Raw genomic sequence first — 16,498 nt, 5'->3', positions numbered from 1 at the left:
TGGCACAGGTAAGAAAATTACCAGGCCTCAAAATTTGTACTTTTTTTCGACAGTCAAGCATGTCCTACCGGACTGGCCCTTTCAGCGGGGGTCTGCTACTACTGTATGCGGCGAGTCCAATTTGGCTAGTCCGATTCGGCGAGTACCCTATTCGACGAGAGCCCTGTTCGGCGAGTTTCCTATTCAGCGATTTTTTGAATTATTTTTACAAATTATCGGGTACCATCACAGCCTAATTATCATTGCCGCTTTTACATCGTTTTAACGTCGCTAAAAGTTGAAATAAGACCTCAACCTCTAACCCCAACCCCTTACTCCTAACCTCTAACCCAACCCTTAAAGCGGCAATGATAATTAGGCTACGGTACCCGATTATTTTAAAAAAAAATTCAAAAAATCGCCGAATAGGGAACTCGCCGAATTGGACTAGCCGAAACGGGCCATTCCGTTTCAGCGGACATTTAATATCTCAACCGAACAAATTTTTTGCATGTAGATTTTGCACAAAATTACACTACAGTATTGTGTAGTTGTGTTTGTAGAAGAAGATTTTCTACAACAGAATAACTCTGCAATGGTTGATGGCTTAATTAACGGGTCTGCTACTATTCGGTGAGTCCGATTCGGTGAGTCTGATTCAGTGAGTTCCTAACCTCTAACCCTAACCCCAACCCTCTAACCCTAAAACGGCAATGATAATTAGGCTGCGGTACCCAATAGTTCAAAAAAAAAATTGAAAAAATCCCCCGTTAAGGGATCGGACTCACCGAATTGGACTCACCGAAACGGGCCATTCCCTAATTAACCGACCCTAAAGTATACTGGAGCAGATTGCTTGCAAATAAATCAGTGCGTTAATGACAGTCATGTAATGATGCAATAAACGCAATTGAAAACAACAATCCAAATTTCCTTATTACAAAAGCAACTACAATCACTTATTCGCGTTATACAATCGTTGTGCCAAGCAATTACTGTCGGCGCAGGATTGTAAATCCTTCTCCAACTCAGGACCGGGACCTAATGGTGCGAGACAAATGTGTCTAAAAATCAGACAAATGTGTCTAACACCCTCCCTTCTGTGCAGAAATTCTATCAGACTTGCTTCTCTGTGACGTTTCTTTTTAACAAACGATCAATGTAACGCAATAATCCTCATTGTTAAAATTAGAATACATACCTGCCGAAAAGTTCAGACAACATTGCAAGGCGTTGAAATGATGTAAAAATGGCTGCTTTTGCCATCAGCTCGTTAACCATGCCACTCTAATGTGATCTTTAAAGCAATTGCCTGTACTATTATTGTTTCAGCTCCGTATTTGTTTGCGTTAATCAAACAATTGTAACAATTCAAATTTTAAATATATTTTTGCTGCATTAGCTCTATTTTTGTCAAGAATTTTGCGGCAGTCATTTATGACCGACCAATAAGTTGGCTTCGACAGACATTCGAGGTCATTCCGGAGGTCATGTCCGCCATGACCGCCGGATAATTCAAGGCCTGGATTGCTATCCCTATTTCTGCTCTAAAAATTAGACCAAAACCGCTTTTCAGATTGCAGCAATCAACAAATGTTTGACCTAGGCCCAAAAACCTTTCCCAAATAAAATTGAAAACTTTCTGACCGTCTGCACACTAACATTGCTGTAAATTTTCTTATGGTGATCCTAGAATGACCAGTGAAACATCAATGGAACCGAGAAGTAATACTCTAGCACCATGTGACAAATAAAAGTTCAAAAAAGCAACCGCTAGATGGAGATAGTAAGTTATGTAGTTGGGGAAATTTTAAGATTGCGCAATTTTAAGATCGCCTTTTGGCATATCGGGTTCATATCGATCTGGCCATGGAAAAGTTAAGGAAGTGAAGTACACCAAAGTATTAAAGCAATAACAAGAAAATTCCAATCAGTACACAAATCTGGGTCTTTAAAGTCTAAATCAGGTGAAATACTTTTGGAAGAAGACAAGATCCTTAACAGATGGAAAGAATACGTTGAAGAGTTATATGGAGACCCAGAAAGAACAACAAAACCGTTTAAATTCTCTTAGCCACTTTCAGGACCAATCATCTTAAAAAGTGAAATAACATTTGCTTTAAGTAAAACAAAGCATTAGGCCCAGATGAAATAAGCATCAAAATGATAAAAGTACTAGATGACATTGGCATTGACGTACTCCACGCACTCTTCAACAAAATATATGACACCGGTGAAATTCCAACTGATATGACAAAATCTATTTTCATTACAATCCCGAAGAAACTAGGCACAAAAGAATGCGAAGAACATCGCACAATTAGTCTGATGTCCCATATTATAAAATTACTGCTGAGAGTCATCATGAACAGAGTTCGAAACAAATTACACCCAGAAATAAACAAATGCCAATATGGGTTTATAATAATAATAATAATATATGAAATGTTGTAAAGCAGAGTGCTTATTCATTTTTCAATCACGTACAGTAAACAACTAATAAGGATAATAACAATATTAAGATTAACAGAGGTATTAACAGTGATACACACGCAAAAGTAAACAGCTATATAAGGTAAAAGACACACAAAAACAATACCAAAATTTGGTGCTGGTTAAGGATCGGCCGCCTTGGTCAATGACGTCACGAAAAGTGTGACGTCAAGCAAAAAAACGCAACTACTTTTAAGAAGGGTGCAAAAACGCGGAAGAGAAGTAAAAGCGGAATGCCTATTGATTTTAAACTTAAACTGTACTATTTTGTACCAATTCTTGCTTTATTAACTTACCAACTTTCACGTTTCTACAAAACAAGCTTTTTTCCAGAGCGATTCGATCGTGGTTCAGTATTAGCCGCCCACAGTTTGCTGTGATCGATGAATACTGCCTCCACCAAATATGCTCTAGCTTTCTCATTTCTGCTCGGATTCTAACAATTTTTCTATTGTTGGATTGCATTATGCTTCATCTACTCGAATGGATTAATTGCCAATCTAAAGTAGGCATTATATTTATGTTGAGCTAACTTAAACTTTACTATTTTGTACCAATTCTCAGCAATTCAATTTTTACAATAAAAATACCAAACCAACACAAATTAAAAGAGTATGTCTTGGTTTATTAACCTACCAACTTTCACGTTTATATGTTATCTACAAAACGAGCAATCGTTGTTCAAACGTAACCACTCGAAGCTTTTTTCCAAGGCGATTCGATCGTGGTTCAGTGTTAGCCGCCCACAGTTTGCAGTGATCGATGAATACTGCCTCCACCAAATATGCTGTAGCTATCTCATTTCTGCTCGGATTCTAACAATTTTACTATCGTTGGATGGCATTATGCTTCATCTACTCGAATGGATTAATTGCCAATCTAAAGTAGGCATTATATTTATATAGCGCTAACTTAAACTTTACTATTTTGTACCAATTCTCAGCAATTCAATTTTTACAATAAAAATACCAAACCAACACAAATTAAAAGAGTATGTCTTGCCTTATTAACCTACCAACTTTCACGTTTATATGTTATCTACACAACGAGACATCGTTGTTCAAACGTAACCGCTTGACGAAGCTTTTTTCCAAGGCGATTCGATCGTGGTTCAGTAGGCTATTAGCCGCCCACAGTTTGCTGTGATCGATGAATACTGCCTCCACCAAATATGCTGTAGCTTTCTCATTTCTGCTCGGATTTTAACAATTTTTCTATTGTTGGATGGCATTATGCTTCATCTACTCGAATGCATTAATTGCCAATCTAAAGTAGGCATTATATTTATGTAGCGATAACTTAAACTTTACTATTTTGTACCAATTCTCAGAAATTCATTTTTTACAATAAAATTACCAAACCAACACAAATTAAAAGACTATGTCTTGGTTTATTCATATGTTAACTTTCACATTTATATCTAATCCACAAAACGAGCAATTGTTGTTCAAACATAACCGCTCGACGAAGCTTAAACTTTACTATCTTGTATTAATTTTCAGAAATTCATTTTTTACAATAAAAATACTAAACCAACACAAATTAAAAGAGTATGTCTTGCTTTATTCATATGTTAACTTTCACATTTATATCTAATCCACAAAACGAGCAATTGTTGTTCAAACGTAACCGCTCGACGAAGCTTTGTTCCAATGCATTTTTCAAGGCGATTCGATCGTGGTTCAGCATAAGCCGCCCACAGTTTGCAGTGATCGATGAATACTGCCTCCACCAAATGTGTTGTAGCTTTCTCATTTCTGCGTGGATTTGAGAAATTTTACCATCGTTGGAAAGCACGATACTGCATCTATCCGATTTAATTAATTGCAAGTTTAAAGTATGCCTTATATTGATCTAGCGCTAACTTAAACGTTACTATTTTGTACCAATTCTCAGCAATTCAACTTTTACAATAAAAATATCAAACCAACACAAATTAAAAGAGTATGTCTTGGTTTATTCATATGTTAACTTTCACATTTATATCTAATCAACAAAACGAGCAATCGTTGTTCAAACGTAACCGCTCGACAAAGCTTTTTTCCAATGCATTTTTCAAGGCGATTCGATCGTGGTTGAGTATTAGCCGCCCACAGTTTGCTGTGATCGATGAATACTGCCTCCACCAAATATGCTCTAGCTTTCTTATTTCTGCTCGGATTCTAACAATTTTACTATCGTTGGATGGCATTATGCTTCATCTACTCGAATGGATTAATTGCCAATCTAAAGTAGGCATTATATTTATATAGCGCTAACTTAAACTTTACTATTTTGTACCAATTCTCAGCAATTCAATTTTTACAATAAAAATACCAAACCAACACAAATTAAAAGAGTATGTCTTGCCTTATTAACCTACCAACTTTCACGTTTATATGTTATCTACACAACGAAACATCGTTGTTCAAACGTAACCGCTCGACGAAGCTTTTTTCCAAGGCGATTCGATCGTGGTTCAGTATTAGCCGCCCACAGTTTGCTGTGATCGATGAATACTGCCTCCACCAAATATGCTGTAGCTTTCTCATTTCTGCTCGGATTCTAACAATTTTACTATCGTTGGATGGCATTATGCTTTATCTACTCGAATGGATTAATTGCCAATCTAAAGTAGACATTATATTTATATAGCGATAACTTAAACTTTACTATTTTGTACCAATTCTCAGCAATTCAATTTTTACAATAAAATTACCAAACCAACACAAATTAAAAGACTATGTCTTGGTTTATTCATATGTTAACTTTCACATTTATATCTAATCCACAAAACGAGCAATTGTTGTTCAAACGTAACCGCTCGACGAAGCTTAAACTTTACTATCTTGTATTAATTTTCAGAAATTCATTTTTTACAATAAAAATACTAAACCAACACAAATTAAAAGAGTATGTCTTGCTTTATTCATATGTTAACTTTCACATTTATATCTAATCCACAAAACGAGCAATTGTTGTTCAAACGTAACCGCTCGACGAAGCTTTGTTCCAATGCATTTTTCAAGGCGATTCGATCGTGGTTCAGCATAAGCCGCCCACAGTTTGCAGTGATCGATGAATACTGCCTCCACCAAATGTGTTGTAGCTTTCTCATTTCTGCGTGGATTTGAGAAATTTTACCATCGTTGGAAAGCACGATACTGCATCTATCCGATTTAATTAATTGCAAGTTTAAAGTATGCCTTATATTGATCTAGCGCTAACTTAAACTTTACTATTTTGTACCAATTCTCAGCAATTCAACTTTTACAATAAAAATATCAAACCAACACAAATTAAAAGAGTATGTCTTGGTTTATTCATATGTTAACTTTCACATTTATATCTAATCAACAAAACGAGCAATCGTTGTTCAAACGTAACCGCTCGACAAAACTTTTTTCCAATGCATTTTTCAAGGCGATTCGATCGTGGTTGAGTATTAGCCGCCCACAGTTTGCTGTGATCGATGAATACTGCCTCCACCAAATATGCTGTAGCTTTCTCATTTCTGGTCGGATTTTAACAATTTTACTATCGTTGGATGGCATTATGCTTCATCTACTCGAATGGATTAATTGCCAATCTAAAGTAGGCATTATACTTATGTAGCGCTAACTTAAACTTTACTATTTTGTACCAATTCTCAGCAATTCAATTTTTACAATAAAAATACCAAACCAACACAAATTAAAAGAGTATGTCTTGCCTTATTAACCTACCAACTTTCACGTTTATATGTTATCTATAAAACGAAACATCGTTGTTCAAACGTAACCGCTCGACGAAGCTTTTTTCCAAGGCGATTCGATCGTGGTTCAGTAGGCTATTAGCCGCCCACAGTTTGCTGTGATCGATGAATACTGCCTCCACCAAATATGCTGTAGCTTTCTCATTTCTGCTCGGATTCTAACAATTTTACTATCGTTGGATGGCATTATGCTTTATCTACTCGAATGGATTAATTGCCAATCTAAAGTAGGCATTATATTTATATAGCGATAACTTAAACTTTACTATTTTGTACCAATTCTCAGCAATTCAATTTTTACAATAAAATTACCAAACCAACACAAATTAAAAGACTATGTCTTGGTTTATTCATATGTTAACTTTCACATTTATATCTAATCCACAAAACGAGCAATTGTTGTTCAAACGTAACCGCTCGACGAAGCTTAAACTTTACTATCTTGTATTAATTTTCAGAAATTCATTTTTTACAATAAAAATACTAAACCAACACAAATTAAAAGAGTATGTCTTGCTTTATTCATATGTTAACTTTCACATTTATATCTAATCCACAAAACGAGCAATTGTTGTTCAAACGTAACCGCTCGACGAAGCTTTTTTCCAATGCATTTTTCAAGGCGATTCGATCGTGGTTCAGCATAAGCCGCCCACAGTTTGCAGTGATCGATGAATACTGCCTCCACCAAATGTGTTGTAGCTTTCTCATTTCTGCGTGGATTTGAGAAATTTTACCATCGTTGGAAAGCACGATACTGCATCTATCCGATTTAATTGGTTGCAAGTTTAAAGTATGCATTATATTGATCTAGCGCTAACTTAAACTTTACTATTTTGTACCAATTCTCAGCAATTCAACTTTTACACTATAAATATCAAACCAACACAAATTAAAAGAGTATATCTTGGTTTATTCATATGTTAACTTTCACATTTATATCTAATCAACAAAACGAACAATCGTTGTTCAAACGTAACCGCTCGACAAAGCTTTTTTCCAATGCATTTTTCAAGGCGATTCGATCGTGGTTGAGTATTAGCCGCCCACAGTTTGCTGTGATCGATGAATACTGCCTCCACCAAATATGTTGTAGCTTTCTCATTTCTGCTCGGATTCTAACAATTTTACTATCGTTGGATGGCATTATGCTTCATCTACTCGAATGGATTAAATGCCAACCTAAAGTAAGCATTATATTTATGTAGCGCTAACTTAAACTTTACTATTTTGTACCAATTCTCAGCAATTCAATTTTTACAATAAAAATACCAAACCAACACAAATTAAAAGAGTATGTCTTGCCTTATTAACCTACCAACTTTCACATTTATATGTTATCTATAAAACGAGACATCGTTGTTCAAACGTAACCGCTCGACGAAGCTTTTTTCCAAGGCGATTCGATCGTGGTTCAGTAGGCTATTAGCCGCCCACAGTTTGCTGTGATCGATGAATATTGCCTCCACCAAATATGCTCTAGCTTTCTCATTTCTGCTCGGATTCTAACAATTTTACTATCGTTGGATGGCATTATGCTTCATCTACTCGAATGGATTAATTGCCAATCTAAAGTAGGCATTATATTTATATAGCGATAACTTAAACTTTACTATTTTGTACCAATTCTAAGCAATTCAATTTTTACAATAAAAATACCAAACCAACACAAATTAAAAGAGTATGTCTTGCCTTATTAACCTACCAACTTTCACGTTTATATGTTATCTACAAAACGAGCAATCGTTGTTCAAACGTAACCGCTCGACAAAGCTTTTGTCCAATGCATTTTTCAAGGCGATTCGATCGTGGTTAAGTATTAGCCGCCCACAGTTTGCTGTGATCGATGAATACTGCCTCCACTAAATATGCTGTAGCTTTCTCATTTCTGCTCGGATTTTAACAATTTTTCTATTGTTGGATGGCATTATGCTTCATCTACTCGAATGCATTAATTGCCAATCTAAAGTAAGCATTATATTTATGTAGCGCTAACTTAAACTTTACTATTTTGTACCAATTCTCAGAAATTCATTTTTTACAATAAAAATACTAAACCAACACAAATTAAAAGACTATGTCTTGGTTTATTCATATGTTAACTTTCACATTTATATCTAATCCACAAAACGAGCAATTGTTGTTCAAACGTAACCGCTCGACGAAGCTTAAACTTTACTATTTTGCACCAATTCTCAGAAATTCATTTTTTACAATAAAAATACTAAACCAACACAAATTAAAAGAGTATGTCTTGCTTTATTCATATGTTAACTTTCACATTTATATCTAATCCACAAAACGAGCAATCGTTGTTCAAACGTAACCGCTCGACGAAGCTTTTTTCCAATGCATTTTTCAAGGCGATTCGATCGTGGTTCAGTATAAGCCGCCCACAGTTTGCAGTGATCGATGAATACTGCCTCCACCAAATGTGTTGTAGCTTTCTCATTTCTGCGTGGATTTGAGAAATTTTACCATCGTTGGAAAGCATGATACTGCATCTATCCGATTTAATTAATTGCAAGTTTAAAGTATGCATTATATTGATCTAGCGCTAACTTAAACTTTACTATTTTGTACCAATTCTCAGCAATTCAGCTTTTACAATAAAAATATCAAACCAACACAAATTAAAAGAGTATGTCTTGGTTTATTCATATGTTAACTTTCACATTTATATCTAATCAACAAAACGAGCAATCGTTGTTCAAACGTAACCGCTCGACAAAGCTTTTTTCCAATGCATTTTTCAAGGCGATTCGATCGTGGTTCACTATTAGCCGCCCACAGTTTGCTGTGATCGATGAATACTGCCTCCACCAAATATGCTGTAGCTTTCTCATTTCTGCTCGGATTTTAACAATTTTACTATCGTTGGATGGCATTATGCTTCATCTACCCGAATGGATTAATTGCCAATCTAAAGTAAGCATTATAATTATGTAACGTTAATTTAAACTTTACTATTTTGTACCAATTCTCAGCAATTCATTTTGTACAATAAAAATACCAAACCAACACAAATTAAAAGAGTATGTTTTGCTTTATTAACCTACCAACTTTCACGTTTATATGTTATCTACAAAACGAGAAATCGTTGTTCAAACGTAACCGCTCGACGAAGTTTTTTTCCAATGCATTCAGACGACTCGATTTTCCCCCTGTTCGCTGTGATCGGTGAATAGTGCCTCCACCAAATGTGCTTTAGCTTTCTCATTTCTGCTCGGATTTCAATAATTTTACCATAGTTAGAAAGCACGATACTTCATCTACACGAATCAGTTAACCCTAAATCACAAATAAACACTGGAGTGAAAACCACTTATAGTTTTGTTTTTTTTGAAACTCTACGCATGGACCAAATGACTTCAAAATTGGTAATATGTAAGGGCTCTTGATAGCCCTCAATATCGGTCACAATTAAAGTTTTCTCCCAGAACCATTGTAAAATTAAAGTAAGCGGTGGCTCATAATTGGACCAAAGTCACCCCATTTTACTTCTCGTATTAAAATAGGCGATGTTAAACTGCTTCAAGACGTAAAATTTGATGCTGTTAAGACTACTGATTTCTGCATCATTAAAGGGTTTCTATTGTTTAATCTTGAAAACTGGTGTTGCTGCGTTTGGCTAAATGTGTAGCCTACTATTTTTACTTGACCAACTGAATCTTGACTTCAAAAACTGCGTAGGCCAAGCACATTGATCCAACATGTCTGGAATAATTAAAAATGTTCAAGCAAGATTCAATTAAAGAGAATTAGTAAACACTTTTTGCCTAGTGTCTGCTTATGGATATCATTGCTTAAGTCTGTTTGGAGTTCATGGTGTTGTCCAAATGTCATATCACTTTCGGAGTAATTGATGTTATAATAGTGAAGTTTAAGTTAGCAGATAAATATACTGTATACCTTGGACATGCAATCAATTGATTCGGGTAGATGCAGTATCGTGCTTTCCAACGTCAGTAAAATTGTCAAAAAAGCTTCATCGAGCGGTTACGTTTGAACAACGATTGCTCGTTTTGTTGATTAGATATAAATGTGAAAGTTAACATATGAATAAACCAAGACATACTCTTTTAATTTGTGTTGGTTTGATATTTTTATTGTAAAAGTTGAATTGCTGAGAATTGGTACAAAATAGTAAAGTTTAAGTTAGCGCTAGATCAATATAATGCATACTTTAAACTTGCAACCAATTAAATCGGATAGATGCAGTATCGTGCTTTCCAACGATGGTAAAATTTCTCAAATCCACGCAGAAATGAGAAAGCTACAACACATTTGGTGGAGGCAGTATTCATCGATCACTGCAAACTGTGGGCGGCTTATGCTGAACCACGATCGAATCGCCTTGAAAAATGCATTGGAAAAAAGCTTCGTCGAGCGGTTACGTTTGAACAACGATTGCTCGTTTTGTGGATTAGATATAAATGTGAAAGTTAACATATGAATAAACCAAGACATACTCTTTTAATTTGTGTTGGTTTGGTACTTTTATTGTAAAAAATGAATTTCTGAGAATTGGTACAAAATAGTAAAGTTTAAGCTTCGTCGAGCGGTTACGTTTGAACAACGATTGCTCGTTTTGTGGATTAGATATAAATGTGAAAGTTAACATATAATAAACCAAGACATAGTCTTTTAATTTGTGTTGGTTTGGTATTTTTATTGTAAAAAATGAATTTCTGAGAATTGGTACAAAATAGTAAAGTTTAAGTTATCGCTACATAAATATAATGCCTACTTTAGATTGGCAATTAATCCATTCGAGTAGATGAAGCATAATGCCATCCAACGATAGTAAAATTGTTAGAATCCGAGCAGAAATAAGAAAGCTACAGCATATTTGGTGGAGGCAGTATTCATCGATCACAGCAAACTGTGGGCGGCTAATACTGAACCACGATCGAATCGCCTTGGAAAAAAGCTTCGTCAAGCGGTTACGTTTGAACAACGATTTCTCGTTTTGTAGATAACATATAAACGTGAAAGTTGATAGGTTAATAAGGCAAGACATACTCTTTTAATTTGTGTTGGTTTGGTATTTTTATTGTAAAAATTGAATTGCTGAGAATTGGTACAAAATAGTAAAGTTTAAGTTATCGCTAGATCAATATAATGCATACTTTAAACTTGCAACCAATTAAATCGGACAGATGCAGTATCATGCTTTCCAACGATGGTAAAATTTCTCAAATCCACGCAGAAATGAGAAAGCTACAACACATTTGGTGGAGGCAGTATTCATCGATCACTGCAAACTGTGGGCGGCTTATGCTGAACCACGATCGAATCGCCTTGAAAAATGCATTGGAAAAAAGCTTTGTCGAGCGGTTACGTTTGAACAACGATTGCCATGTTTGTTGATTAGATATAAATGTGAAAGTTAACATATGAATAAACCAAGACATACTCTTTTAATTTGTGTTGGTTTGGTATTTTTATTGTAAAAAATGAATTTCTGAGAATTGGTGCAAAATAGTAAAGTTTAAGCTTCGTCGAGCGGTTACGTTTGAACAACGATTGCTCGTTTGGTGGATTAGATATAAATGTGAAAGTTAACATATGAATAAACCAAGACATAGTCTTTTAATTTGTGTTGGTTTGGTAATTTTATTGTAAAAAATGAATTTCTGAGAATTGGTACAAAATAGTAAAGTTTAAGTTAGCGCTACATAAATATAATGCCTACTTTAGATTGGCAATTAATGCATTCGAGTAGATGAAGCATAATGCCATCCAACAATATAAAAATTGTTAAAATCCGAGCAGGATTGAGAAAGCTACAGCATATTTAGTGGAGGCAGTATTCATCGATCACAGCAAACTGTGGGCGGCTAATACTGAACCACGATCGAATCGCCTTGGAAAAAAGCTTGTTTTGTAGATAACATATAAACGTGAAACTTGGTAGGTTAATAAAGCAAAACATACATTTTTAATTTGTGTTGGTTTGGTATTTTTATTGTAAAAATTGAATTGCTGAGAATTGGTACAAAATAGTACAGTTTAAGTTAAGCATTCCGCTTTTACTTCTATTCCGCGTTTTTGCACCCTTCCTAAAAGTAGTTGCGTTTTTTTGCCTGACGTTACACTTTTCCGTGACGTCACTGATCAAGGCGGCCGATCTTAACCAGCACCCAAAATTTTTGTTATTGTATTAAAGCAATATTGGTATGCATCAATTAGGCAGTGACTACTGGAATGCCTAATGCTAACAGTGTACTTGAACACTAGTGTTGGTACAGTAATAACAGTAGGCTACACAATCACAACAATAAATAGTACACTACAGTATTAGATATTGGCAACAACAGTATAAATAGAAGGTAACGTTAAAAATTTTGGAAACAAAACTTACTGTGGTAAGCTTACACACAACACAACATAAAAATTAGAAACATTGTGGGGTGTACACAATATCCCGGTTTTGAAAAAATTTATCTAATGAAGCTTTAAACGAATTTACACTTGGCGAAATAACCACATGTTCAGGGAGACTATTCCACTCATTGATCACAGGCAGTGGCTATTTGACCGGCGCCGGTCTTTGAATCTGAAACACTATTTGACCGGTCATGACGTCACTATACAGTCACTTTTTTCTTTTTCTCTTTCAAAGCAAAAGACGAGAAGCGTATATAAATTCTAAATCCAACCATCTCATTCAACTCGTTGCGTGGCGCGTGCGATACGTCGCCGCCTCCGACTCTAGAGGGACTGAGTTCGATACTACCAGGAAGCGTTCTTTTTTTTATTTATTTTTTTTTTAACTAAATTTTGACACGAAGTGCATTTTTGTAGTCAGTTTTTAATTATTTTTTATGTCGTTTCAAATGTGAGTAATAAAGTTAGAGTTTTTTTAATTTGCTGGAATTTGAGAATTTCTCTGGGTAATTTTCCGATTGTGGCCGTGCTAACTATAGTCTGGGAGCCTACGACAGAAGATTTCACCCCATAAGGTACAAAAGGTTTGACCCCTTGAAGTTACTGGGGTCAACCATGTCACTCACAAAAAGTATGGAAGATTGACCGCACCGGGTGGATCTGGACCCTAGAGCCCCCTAAAAAGCCCAAAAAGGGGGTTAATTTCACCCCATAAGGTACATGGACCAAACTTGGTGAAAACGAAGTTCTATGTCAGGACATCACAAAAATATCAAATCTAACAATATTTTCGAGTGGAAAGGTGATGTAAGACTCCCCCCAAAGTGACCCCCCAGGGGGTTAATTTCACCCCATAAGGTACATGGACCAAAGTTGGTCAAAACGAAGTCTTATGTCAGGACATCACAAAAATATCAAATCTAACAATATTTTCGGGTGGAAAGGTGATGTAAGATGCCTTCAAAGTGACTTCCCTTAATGTGACCCCCTCGGAAGGTTTATTCCACCCCATAAGGTACATGGACCAAACTTGGTCAAAATGAAGTCTTATGTCAGGACATCACAAAAATATCAAATCTAACAATATTTTCGGGTGGAAAGGTGATGTAAGATGCCTTCAAAGTGACTTCCCTTAATGTGACCCCCTCGGAAGGTTTATTCCACCCCATAAGGTACATGGACCAAACTTGGTCAAAATGAAGTCTTATGTCAGGACATCACAAAAATATCAAATCTAACAATATTTTCGGGTGGAAAGGTGGTGTAAGATGACTTCAAAGTGACTTTCCTTAATGTGACCCCCTCGGAATGTGTATTTCACCCCGTAAAGTACATGGACCAAACTTGGTCAAAACGAAGTCTTATGTCAGGACATCACAAAAATATCAAATCTAACAATATTTTCGGGTGGAAAGGTGATGTAAGATGTCATCAAAGTGACCCCCAGAGGGTTTATTTCACCATAGAGTACATGGACCAAACGTGGTCAAAACGAAGTCTTCTAGGGCACCACAAAATATCAAATCTAACAATACTCTCAGTTGGAAAGGTGATAAAAGACCTACCCAAAAGTGAATCTCCTCCTATAGTTTAATTTACTTCATCCCTTTCTCGAACCAACCTTGGTGTAACGAAAGTGCTATGCCAGGACAGTACGAATGGATTAAATTTAAAAATATTTTTATATAGGTTTTGATGAAATACATTCACAAGCTGTCCCATGATGCATGAAATGGAACTATAGCCTACTTTACAAAAAGTTTTTGTATAAATCATATTAAGTCAATCGAAAAAAGGCAACAGGACATGACAATACATGGCTTTGTAACACCAAAAACAGAAAGTACGTAAGAAGCATATAGGCTACAGTAGCCAGAAAATTGATCCAAGATCTTGATACCACCACTAAATGTGGACTTAATCGAACAACTGACTATCCAAATCAAAACGTTTCGAAATGAATCATTTGGAACGTTAATTTAGGCAGTAATGAACATTTTCCAGCTGCTACAATAAATAACCTAATAAACCCAATGCAGTAAATTTTTATTTAATGCCATTTGCTTCATGTCTCCAATCAGTTATCGTAACTGTTCATTCATAAACAGAGATTGTTCGTGTAAATGTAAACGGTCGTTTCTTTATTCTTCATTGTCACTGCTGTCGCTTTCACTTTCTTCATCTTATTCTTCAGATTCATACAATTCTCCTGTTCTATACAGAGATAAAGCAAGCTGTCTGCGATGTACCAGCCCCAAGCAATGTGGTTATCCGCACGTCTGACACTGACTGTCTTGTAATTGGCTTAGGTTGCTATGGAACTTTTGATCCTTCATTAAAGATATGGATAGAAGCTGGCTTGCAAAGCAATAACACGCAGCGGTACATCAACATCAACCAGCTGCATAGGCCTACCGCACTTGGAGTGACGATTTGCAAGTGTTTACCTGCATATCATGCCTTTACAGATTCTGATTACACATCGTCATTTAGCAGGAAAGGGAAAGTGCGGCCGCTAAAATTACTCCAAGGAAACCACGAAGCGCAGGCAGCTTTTAGCCAACTCGGACACGACAAAGAAATTAGTGAAGACACTATCATCGCCATAGAGAACTTTGTGTGTAACATGTACAAAAACAAGAAAATTAATTATGTCAACGAAGTCCGTTTACAAATGTTTTTAGACGGCTACAAACCCAAAAAAGAAAATGAAAGGATATCATGCATACCAGAAGCTACTGTAGATAGTAGTACTCTACCACTTTGTTTACGAGTACTTCTCCAGAAGACAAGGCGCACACATCTCATCACAAGATGGTGGTTATCTTCAACTAGAAGTGAACAAGCAGCAACGTTGCTGCTAGAGTATGGCTGGAAAGAAGAAGGAGGTTCTTATAAAGTGGTGTGGTTTGAAGGTAAAGGTATAAAGCATCTTTAGATGTCTCTGCGTGGAATCTGATCTCATCCAGGAAAGTCAAGAAGAAGGTAAACAGCATTGGATGTCGCTTGGGTTACCCTTTATAAATATAAAACTTTCTCCTGGTCTATCAGTCGTTTACTTTCTTACTGTAAACATTAGCCAATAACTGGCTGTAAAGTTTCGTTTTAGGAACCTATAACCAATAGTTTCTGCAATCTTGAGAAAAATGCCTGGGTGCACTAAATAACAAATAAATGTTGAACTTTTTCCAGTTAATAGTAAGTTGCAATGTTGCATTATTCGAAGAAAAATAGACGTCTGTAAAAGATAATAAAATTACTATTGTATGTTACGCATATCTGTAGTGCATAATAGCAATTGTTTCGTACAGTCTTTATTTCTCTGTATATAACAGGAGAATTGTATGAATCTGAAGAATAAGACGAAGAAAGTAAAAGCGACACCAGTGATTGATTGATTGATTGAATCTTTATCCTCGGACTGGGAAAGCTTCTTGCAGAGCTTAATCCTGGCAGTTTCGCATACTTGTAGAGGCTTTGAATCACTGGCGCAGGCCCGGTCACCGAGATTGACAGAGTGAAGTTTCCGATTGTTGAAGGCTTGTTGTCGGGGAATTATTCCATCCATTAGATGCCGCTGAATGGAGAGCAGCCCTTAACGTGCGTTGCTCAAGCGCACACCCCGAGAGTCGAACCAGCGCCGCTATTGATCTTGAAGCTTCTTCGTTCCAGAAGTGACGCGCTAACCAATTGAGTTACCGTTTACATTTACACAAACAATCTCTGTTTATGAATGAACAGTTACAATAACTGATTGGAGACATGAAGCAAATGGCATTAAACAAAAATTTACTACATTGGGTTTATTGGGTTATTTATTGTAGCAGCTGGAAAATGTTCATTACTGCCTAAATTAACGTTCCAAATGATTCATTTCGAAACGTTTTGATTTGGATAGTC

The sequence above is a fragment of the Aplidium turbinatum genome, chromosome 8 (genome assembly GCF_918807975.1).
Source record: "Aplidium turbinatum chromosome 8, kaAplTurb1.1, whole genome shotgun sequence".
Taxonomy (NCBI): domain Eukaryota; kingdom Metazoa; phylum Chordata; class Ascidiacea; order Aplousobranchia; family Polyclinidae; genus Aplidium; species Aplidium turbinatum.
The sequence above is the reverse complement of the archived record's forward strand: the minus strand, read 5'-3'. Positions refer to the sequence as shown.